The following is a 10733-nucleotide window of genomic DNA, read 5'->3' as shown; positions in this document are numbered from 1 at the left end:
TCACTGTGAATATAAATCGTTTATAATCCTACTTCTATTTGCGCTTTTAAAGCACATACATATTACTTATAAAGGTACAAAAGGCAATAACGCATCCAAAAAATTTCTTATAACAAGATTTCTTCTTTTATTTATGTAGACACGTAATTTTTAACCGAATTTAAGGTATTACACCATTTTTAATACATAAATATTGTTTTTTTATATAAATCAAATATTTTATTTTTATTTTATTTTTCATCATATTTTAGTAAGTTTATTTTAAAAGATTAGGAAACTACAAAAAACATATGTTTCCTTTTAATGTATATTTAATAAATAAACTAGTGTTTCTTAATTATTTTTTAACTAGCTACTTTTTTTTATATATTTATATTAATTAAAAATAATTAGTTAATATTTTTATAATATAATATTTTTATTTTATATATATATCTACACTACCCCACAACCCCATTTCACCCCACTACTCCATAATCCCCCCCACTATGCACACACATACTCACACGATAAACACACTACTACTATTACTACATATATAAAACTTACCAACATACGTAAAAAAAGAAAAGAAAAAGACGTACAGAGATAGAAAAACAAAGAAAAAAGAGAGAAAAAAGGCATCATACAAGCAGCAAACATAACCAAAATACCAAATTAGTGACAAACGCACTGGAAAAAAAAGAAGAGAAAAAAAATACACTATACATTCATACCAAAAGACACTCGTACGTATAAAAAAAAAGAAAATCGAAACATCAAAACGCTCTTTAATTCCTTCCAACCACACACTTAGAGGTTGAGTTCGAGGTTTGCTTTCGTGGTTTCAAGTTCGTGGCTCCTTATTAGGATTGTTTCCTTTTCGTAAATTGAATTTTCGCAAGAGGTACCATTTAATCTTCATTGTATAATTTGATTTCATTATTATACAAGATGTGATTCTAATATCATGAAGTTGCTCAAATTTATGTGTGTTTAATTTTAGCATTATAATATTGAAATATATTTGAACCTTTTATATCATTAAATTTAGAAATAAAATTGTATAACTTGTGATTATTTGTTTTGGTGCTTGTGCCTTATTAATTTTGATGAATTATCTGTTGAGTTGTGTTCAAATGAGTGATAAGTTATTTTTGTGCAATAATATGGGTGTTGCTTTTATCTTTTGAGTGCTAACTTAGTTCTTTTTTTTCTTAATAAATAAATATATAAAATAAAAACTAATAAGACAATTTCAACAATGAGTAATAACTAATTGTGCAAATGTTTACAATGAAATAATAATATTATTATTATTGTGGTCGGTGGTAGTTCGGCACCACTTGATTCATGCTTAAAAATTGGCAGACTAATTTTTGTAGGCAAATTTAGATACGCTAAAAATGGTTTCAATTAAGAATGTGGTTACACATCTTCTTTGAAACACTTAAAAGAAATTCAAGGATGTGCTGGCGCACCTTGACCAAATTGTTTAATAATTAATTTTTAGTAATTTAAATCAAGAGGTGTAAATTGAGATTATTAGGTGTGAGGTACTCGAGAGAAAAGGGTAGTTATGCCTCTAAATGTCAAGACCAAGAATGCGGTTACGCATCTAGGTTCAGACTAATAAAAATTCAACAATAAAAAAAATAAGCAAACCATGGCCTATAATAATGTATCCAAAATAATAATAATAATAATAATTTAGCATAAGTATAAGTCAATAAAAGCAACCGTGCTAGAACCACGGGACTCGAGGGATGCCTAATACCTTCCCCTCGGTCAACAGAATTCCTTACCTGAATTTCTGGTTCGCAGATCAAAATAAAGAGTCATTTCCTTTGGTTAGGGATTAAAAAGAAAAGGTGACTTGAAACACCATAACTCAATTCCAAGTGGCGACTCCAATAAAAACAAATCCTTAATCAGTACTGTCACTTTAATTGGAAAACTCCTTTTTTTTAAAAATATTTTAATCTTGGGAAAAAAAAGGGGTGTGACAATTTAATTACTAAATGTGATATATATTCATCATTATAAAATTTTTTACATGTTTTTCTTGAATTTTTATTTAATAATTCAAACGGATTTGATATAGTATTTGTATAACTTTTAAATTTATACTCATTTACACGATGCACACACGCAAGTGCGTGCCCAGAAACTAGTTATAATAAAAATAAGAAGAATTTTAGATAAATGTTAAATTATAGTTTTACCCCTGCATTACATTTAAATTTATAAATTATATATCAAATAGTAAACCATCATATTAGTATATGAATTAACCACCATAAATTCTCTTGGATACATATATATATTTTCAATTAGTTACATGTTGGAGTAAATTCATTAACTTTTTGTTTTGTGTTCATTGGAAACATGAATGGTTATGTTTGTCCTTCACAAAAGAAAAAAATCATACAAACTTATATTATATTCTTTTTTTATATTAATTTATTACCACTAACTCTTCATTATGTAAATATTTTCATCTTCATCCATGATCTCAAATGAATTAATATCATATTCATGACAACTCTTAGGGTTCCCCAATCCTATCTTATAAACAGTGACATTTGACACAATATTATTCATAATTATATAGTTAGAAAAAAAGAAGAAAAGAAAATCTATATGCTCTCTTCTTTTGTCTCTTTTTATTTGTTTTGTTTAATGCTATGATTTCTTGTGTGTTGTTATTGTACAACTTTCTATTGTTTTGTTGATATTAATATTATTGAAAATTCACCATTATTTGTTGCTTTGTATACATTAACCTAGCATGTGGTAGTTTAGTATCCTCATTTGAATATTATATTTGTACTATAGTGGCTTATTTATACTATTTATGCATTTTTAGTCAATTTTATAATTAATGATGTATTCTTTTTATTAGGAAGATATATGTATATTTTTATCATAAAATTGATGATTTTTTAGTAAGTACCAATAGATTTAAAACGAATAAAAGTATGTCAATAATAATATAAAATTTACAAAAATATTTTAAAATAAATGTACAACGCACGTTTTCATAACTAATATATATATATATATATATATATATATATATATGAGTTCCCATCTGCTTTTTTGTTACCTTCGGAAAGATATCGTATGGGTTAATTTTTTGTTGAACAATATTTAAACAAGCCGTATCGATTTTCTTTTTGTTTTATCGCATTTGACTCACAAAGATATAGCTATTACATTTTTTAAAACTATTTTATGTTTGAAAACACAATAAATATTACTGCAGACCTATCCAAAAAAATTTACAAAAAGAAATCTGAGTTATATTTATTATTGTGGTAAATTTAAAATAATTCTTAGGCATTTGCTTAGCAAATTTATAAAACTTGTAAAAGGTAATTTAAATAGTTGTGGCCTGTGAACAGGTTTAGTGGACAATTAACTGTCCTCAAGCAGGGTCGTCTTAACCCCTAGGCCACTAAAGTTATCTCTTGGGGTCCATATATTTTGGGGCTCTTAGTTTTAAAAAAACAATTACTTATATATGTTATTTTTAAAAAAAAATTATATGTACTATGAGTGTTATGATTTCTACTAAAGAAATTGCATATGAGATAAAAATAAACCTGAATTTCGTAAGAAATAATTTTATGGAAATATGGATAGCGAAATCACAAAGTCCCTTGGAAAATCTTTTAGAGTTGATTGCTTTATATAGGTAGAGTAGATCAAACTATTTTTTCACTTCAAAATACATTTGAACCAATTGAAGCATATGAAAATATTTTTGATTTCTTATTTAGTGGTAAAATATTGAGATCACTAGATGACGAGAATTTAAAAAATATTGTCTTAACCTTGAACTTTCTTTAACACGTAATAGTTATTCTGATATTGATGGTTTAGATTTATTTTTTGGAAAATGGCTTGAAAAATACTCGAATTTTTGTCGAAATTGTTGTTACGATACGAAACTTTATGGAGGACCTTTTACCCCCTGCACTATTTAATAGTGTATTTTAAAGGTATATAAATGCTCATGTGGACACGTTACTATTTATAATGATGCAATATTTCTGATGTCCACGTGGGCACATATATACCTTTAAAGTACACTATTAAATAGTGGGGGGAGGGGGGGGGAGGTAAAAGGTCATTTCCAAAGTTCGGTATTGTTACAACAATTTCGATCAAAGTTCAGATATATTCTAGACCTTATTCCCTTTATTTTTTGAATTAAAAGTGTTAAGGAAAATAATACAAGTAGAAGATAATGATCTAATGAAAATACTCAATCAAATAAAAACACTTTCTTTTCCAAATACACATATTGCTTATAGAATAATGTTAACAGTTCATGTAACCGGTGTCTCAGCCGAAAGAAGTTTTTTTGAAATTAAAATTGATTAAATCTTCTTTAAGATCAATTATGTCTTAAGAGAGATCGAATGAATTAGCTATATTATCATTTGAAAAGGAATTATTAAAACAAATTGATTATAAAACAGTACCTAATGACTTCACATCTAAAATAGCTAGAAAAGTAGATTTTAAATAAAAGTATATATGATGAAAAAAATAAAATATTAGGGCCCCTCTCTTAAGTTTTGCTTTAGGTCCCCCAATGTTGTTGAGTCGGCTCTGCCCTCAAGAAGATTAAAGCTATTTTGTAATGAGAAAATTTCAGAAATAGCAAATATAATAGATAAAATAAGGCACTATAACTATAGTTTCAATAGTTGCGCTTCATAGTTATAGTTTTATTTACTATGGAGGTTATGGTTTGTATATTTCGCTCGCCCGTTTGTATATTTCGCTTACGAATATACAAATAGGGCAAGTATATACAAATTTTGTATTTATACATTTAGAAATTTTTCAGAATTTCGTTTGTATATTTCGCTTGCCAATAAACAAATAGGGTAATTTATTGTGAATTTTTCATAAATCGTATACAAATAGCTAGGGTAAGCATATACAAATTCTGAATTTATACAATTAGGAATCAAATTATATAAAATTTTGAGTTATACAATCAGGCGAATGTAAATTGGACTTATCTATTTATATTTTTTTTCACTGAAATATAGATTTAAATTTAGATTTAGATTTCTTCTTTTTATTTTTATTTATATATTTTAATTATAGACTTAAATTGTTAGGAACCCGTGCTAGCACGGTCCCAATATATGTTATTTTTTTGTCTCAATATATATATATATATATATATATATATATATATATAATTTGAGAAGTTATTCAAATTTTATATGATTTTTAAATATTTTTGTTTGTTTTTAATTATTGTGATTTATAATACTTTTTACATTATTTTCAATATTTTAAGTTATTTACTTTGTCCCAATTTATGTGGCACAGATAGAATTTCAAAATACTAACTAATTTTTTTAAAGTCTTTTAAATATGTTAAGTTGTTAGTGTTGTAATTTATAATACTTTTTGCATAATTTTCAAATAGTATATATTGGAGTACTTTTATCCCAATTTTGTGGCATTGAGAGAATTTTGAGAGTTAACTGAATTTTTTATATGTCGTTACATTTTCTAAGTTGTTAATCGTTGTGATTTAATGCATTTTTTACGTCATTTTCAAATAATATATATTATTTCCTTTGTCCCATTTTATATGGCATTATAGAATTTCGAGAGTCAATCGAATTTTTATATTTTATTATATTAACATTATTTTCAAATATATAACAGACTAAAAAAGGAAAGCATGACAAATAAATTAATACAAATAAAAATAACAAAATAGTTACAACAATAAAACATAAGGACCAATCAAAATAATCAGTGTATATTATTTGTATGAAAATCAGAAAATGTCCCCCGAGTCCATACTACAATTACATTCTTTAAAAGAAAAGGTGTAGCAGAAAAGTTAATTTACCAATGTAGGTCCAAAATAGTTGAATTTTACAAAATATTTGATGAAAAGTTCGACGAATAAAAAGAAAAAGGAAAAAAAGTCTGAAATATATTCGAACTTTGATCGAAATTGTTGTAACAATATCAAACTTTGGAAAGGACCTTTTACTCCCCTGAACTATTTAATAGTATATTTTAAAGGTATATATGTTCCCACGTGGACATCATAAATATTGCATCATTATAAATAGTAACGTGTCCACGTGGGCACATATATACCTTTAAAATACACTACTAAATAGTGCAGGAGGGTAAAAGGTCCTTCATAAAATTTGGTATCGTAGCAGTAATTTCGACCAAAATTATAATATTTTTCAAACCCTTTTCTCTTGTAAAAGTAGGGCCAAAATAAGTAACACATTTTTGTACATTCAAGTAAAATGCACATAAACTACACAATTTTCTAAGCAAAAGGTACAAAATATTAGAGCAACATAGCATACTAAATTACCATTTTAGGCCTATAGCAGCCAAGCAGGCATATTAACCTCCTGCCTGGTTAAGCTGCTTAACTCCCTCTTATTATATAAAAATAAACTAGAAGTTGATGGCCCGTGCCAGCACGGGCCCAACATAGCAAGTGTGACATACATATATGAAGATTGTATATTAAGTAGAGGAACTTACATAAATGATTATAGTTTATGGGTTATCATATTTCTCTAGCTATAATTACCATAATTACTTTGTGTAGCTATAATTATTATGATAAAATCGCTATATTTCATGTATTCAAAATTTTATTTATTTTGTATACTAGGATATAATCCAAAATTAGATGGCATTAAAAATGACAGAATCCTTTTTTAAATATGGCAATGCCTTAAATTAATCACGCCATTTTGCATTGTCATACTACCCATTATTAAACAACCATCTATATTTGGTTGGATCTGTTTAAGATTATTTAGTGTGTAAACGCATAAAATATTTTTAAAAAGTAGTATCAATTTTTTATAAAAAATACAAAATATTTTTGAACATCTTATATATATTGATTTGGGCTAAGCTTTGTCTTCAAATCATGGATTATATTGTTATTTATAGATTTACATATACGAAGCTTCAATTAGAAATATAACACATGAAATCCGATTCACTGCATATACATAAACAAAAATTAATAATAGAATACATAACAATATAATAATGATAAACTTGTAATGATACATGAATATATTTTTATAAATAAATACAGTGAATATACATACATTGAATATAACAGGTATACCCAGTGGCGGATCCAGGATTTAGAGTCTGTGGGTGTCAAATGGGATTCGAACCCGCAACATCAACCTTCTAAAGTTGTCTTCCTACCGTGGCACCACAAGCCAATTTTGTTCTGTGGGTGGCACGCTTTATATTTATATAAATATTATATATATATATATACATATGTATATATAGAGTTTCCGTCGAAGTTCGGGGGTGGCGTGGCACCCCCACAGCCCTTCATAGATCCGCCACTGGGTATACCAACTAAATATACATTCCTATCATATAAAAATGGATCGAATAAATACAATTCCCAATTTGTTGAATAATCATACAATGAGTACACTAATACACCTATTGTTTGAATATGGAATACATATATTTGTTTGATAACTAAATGTATCCATATATAATAATGTATCCAAGTATAATTTTTTTTTGAATACATTCTGTTGATTTTTTTTTAAAAATATATATTTTATTTATGTATCCATGTATGATACTGTATACATATTTCAAAATGTATATTTATATAAGGAAAAAGAAAATACATGTATATATTGATAACTGCACATTTTCATGTATTAAGAAAATCAGCAATGAAGTATGCATATCTCTAACTATATTGTGCAATTCAATATGAAGTTAGTAATGATACAAACACAGAAAATAATACAACTATTCAATTGTATGCAAAATACACGGGAACAAGTAAATACAAACTAATTCGGGAATGATAAAATACTCTTTTGGTGGTTTATGTGATTCTTCGGGAACACATACTTTTCTTTCTTTTTAACTTTTTTTTTAATATATAGATTTTGAAGTTTGAACACCATCCTTTCTGTTGAGAGAGCTTTTCCCTTGCTCTTGGTTAAGTTGTTGCATCGGTATGGAGTCATTGTGATTTTTATCAAATAATGTTATACCTCACGTAACCTTCTTCAAAATACTAATCTTCGCCATTTTAATGGAGAAAATAATAGGTTCAACTAAAACCCTATGAATTTGAAATTATAGACACTCTTGTACAAATACTGTGAAAAAAATTGAACAAGGAGAATAAATTGATGCTATCTGAAAAATAAGTATATCGAATTAGATGTAAAAATCGGGCAAATTATCTGATCTTGAGAGATTTTGAAAAAAAAATTACATTGATTTAAGCTAATAAAAGAGAAAGATCAAATCAGGGACAAAGGGAGTTGTGGGCTCGTGGCGAGAAAGACGCCTAGAAAAAGCATACTGGCATGCAAGTTTCTCTTTGCTAATTAACAGTAAAATATATTCATATATAATAATTATTTTAAATTGTAGGTATAGACACTAAATACTTATCAATGTTAGCTATATTGTGTAGTTTTTCCTATTAAGTACATAGCAAGTGTGACACATTGATGTTATATATTAGTTGTTGAAACCTAATTTTATAGGTATGTACATTTTATTCACGTAAGCAAAAGAAAAGCGATGTGTTATGTTGGAGATTAGCCGAAGTGTTGTTTTTCTTGTTGTGAGTGAGATTGTAAGACAACATTTGAGTGATTGACATTGCCTGGACAAAAAATGGCTCCAATCATATTGCAAAATGTAGGCGGCATGGCTACAAGGCTTTTCACCGATAAAAAAAATTAAAGTACAGCGTTGAAATTTTGAATGTAGGGTAGTGAGAGATAGATGCACAAAATAGAAGCATGTAGATTGCTGATTTTGTTTCTAATGAGAATTAAGTTATGCTGATAAGAGATCATCTAGGCGGACATGTAATATGAGATTAGATGAGGGTAAATACAAGGAGAAATACACATAGAAAATGTTTAGAATAATAATAACAATACTAATCCATATTCTTTATTACAGTATAAAATAAGGTTGAAATTTTAAACCTGGAATTTGGTTATTCGGGGCATGCAGATGCTTGATTGATCATGAAGTATTTTTGGGTTGGATTAATCCTGATTTGTTTTTTTGATTTTTGTACCCTTAGTTGGCTTATCAGTTTGAGAAGTTGAAATGACACAACCATCCTTATTTTTCAATTGAATGACGAATAAGCACACATGTTGAAATTTATTGAAACTCTCTTAAGATTTTGGAGTAAACAACAGAATCAGGGATTCTGAGAAAAGTAATTTATTTAACGCAAAACATCACCAAATAGTATGAATTTGAATTGAAAGTGCATAACACAAATATGCTTGATTAATATCAAAGTCTAAACCACGTAGAATCACATCTAATACAAAAGATGGAAAATGATCCTTCTAAGGTTACCCTTTTCTCAAAAAAAAAAGATGGAAAATGATCCTTCTGGTGCTGCTAATATACCTCTGTTCTGGAGCTTCTTCACCTTCAAACCTCATTTTAAACCTCATCCCGATGGAGCAATTGTTCTTCAGAGAGTCCATATACTGTTCATATGGGACTATAAACTCAGCAGGGCTTGTCCTATAATACATAAGTAATACTAAAGCGGCGAGGAAGGGAAATCCCAGAGCAATAAGGAGGCAACAAAGTCAAATCCATTCATCATATAGATCTCAATTTATGGAACAAGCTTAACTATTTTTCCCTGGCTCTTTGAATCACTTACCTTGGTTTGTAATATACTGTGAACAGTGTTTTCGTCTGAATGGCATGCCAAGCTGTAGCAAGGACACCAAGATGCATGCTATGACTGGATATCACTGATGATGGAGCATTACCCTGCTGTCTCATGGCAGGGCGGACTCCAACGCAAAGCTCCCCATTCTCACGTCTAACAATAGAGCAATAGAGTGACCAACATTTCAGAATTTAATGAACACAGAGAGAATGGAAAAAAGAGACAGTATGTCAATGCTAACCTAAGAAATATGAATGCATCCCTGCAACAAGCCTTTTCGAACTTACAAAGACACTCCAACCACTCTGAAGAAGGTGCCTCCTAGGCTGTCCCGATGATAACATAAAAATAAAACTCAGTAAACATAGCAAGAACAACCAACTAATGCATTGAAATACCACACCTTACATCAAGCAATAGTGCTCAACACTCTCAAAACAAATTCCCCATGCAACAGGAAAAAAGAATTGGGGACAAAAAGTTCAAAAGAATACCCTTAACCACACAAGCAAACATATTTTCGTGATAAGTCTCTGAATCACAGTACCAATTTTTCTGAATCACTTGATGTACAACATAATTCAAAAATAAGAATGTTAAAAATGGAGCAAAACATTACTAATTTGACGACGATAACAATAACATACCTAGTTTGATCCCACAAGTGGGGTCTCAACAAGGTAAGAGTGTAGGCAGACCTTATCTTGATTTTTCAATAAACCTCAAAACTAAACTTCTTCATTAACAAGAATGAATAATAATTAAAGATGCTAGATAAGTACTACTAATCAATTCTTTCATCATTGCCAATTGGTCTAGCAAAATGAGTCTTCACCCTTATCCCAGAGACTATGTCAACGCCACTTTTAGATTGCTGGATTGATTGAGGCTTCTTTACCTCTTCTTTCAACTTGAATCAAAATGCCACATTATGAAGGTTCGTCAAAAGGATAATCCAATGTGCCCGTGTGTGTGATTCTGAAGTGTAGAAATGAGCAAT

This window comes from Solanum verrucosum, unplaced genomic scaffold, assembly GCF_900185275.1.
Source record: "Solanum verrucosum unplaced genomic scaffold, falcon-dt-bn FXZP01000049.1, whole genome shotgun sequence".
Taxonomy (NCBI): Eukaryota; Viridiplantae; Streptophyta; class Magnoliopsida; order Solanales; family Solanaceae; genus Solanum; species Solanum verrucosum.
Note: the sequence above shows the minus strand (reverse complement) of the source record.